At 20.8% G+C, this 424-nt stretch overlaps 2 protein-coding genes across 2 annotated transcripts in view; one reads left to right on the top strand and one right to left on the bottom strand.

Annotated features, from left to right (window-relative positions):
• Nucleotides 1-424, bottom strand: part of LOC108684330 (cysteine-rich motor neuron 1 protein-like) — a 21,728-nt gene that overhangs the window by 1,915 nt on the left and 19,389 nt on the right. The gene's annotated exons all lie outside the window — the stretch shown is intronic.
• The window catches only part of LOC108684328, a 16,822-nt gene that overhangs the window by 12,473 nt on the left and 3,925 nt on the right, over nucleotides 1-424 (top strand). The window lies entirely within an intron of this gene.

Genomic DNA, 424 nt, shown 5'->3' with positions numbered 1-424 from the left:
TATTAATTTATATGTATATAAATATACATAATTTTTATATGAAAGAACATTAATATATATATAAAACATTATATTTGTAAATTTAATCTCTAGAGATTAAATTTACAAATTTACAAAAGAGATTGCTGATTTAAAGAGACTAAAATTGACTGTCACGCATTGCAACTAATCCCGACTATCTTGGTTAATACACGTTTTTAATGAAAAAGATTATATTCACAAACTTTGTTACAATAATGATTAATAATTACAGAGCAAAAATTATCTAAGGCATTCCATTTTCTACTTTTTATATTACAAGAAATGCTATTGGTAATATCAAATGATAAAAAAGAGATAAGAAAAATTTATTCATTTCATTTTTTAAAAAGTTGTTATAAGTAATATACACGACTTTTGGCGCAAATCATTTTATATAATAAAT

This window comes from Atta colombica, unplaced genomic scaffold, assembly GCF_001594045.1.
Source record: "Atta colombica isolate Treedump-2 unplaced genomic scaffold, Acol1.0 scaffold133, whole genome shotgun sequence".
Lineage (NCBI taxonomy): Eukaryota > Metazoa > Arthropoda > Insecta > Hymenoptera > Formicidae > Atta > Atta colombica.
The sequence above is the reverse complement of the archived record's forward strand: the minus strand, read 5'-3'. Positions and strand labels throughout refer to the sequence as shown.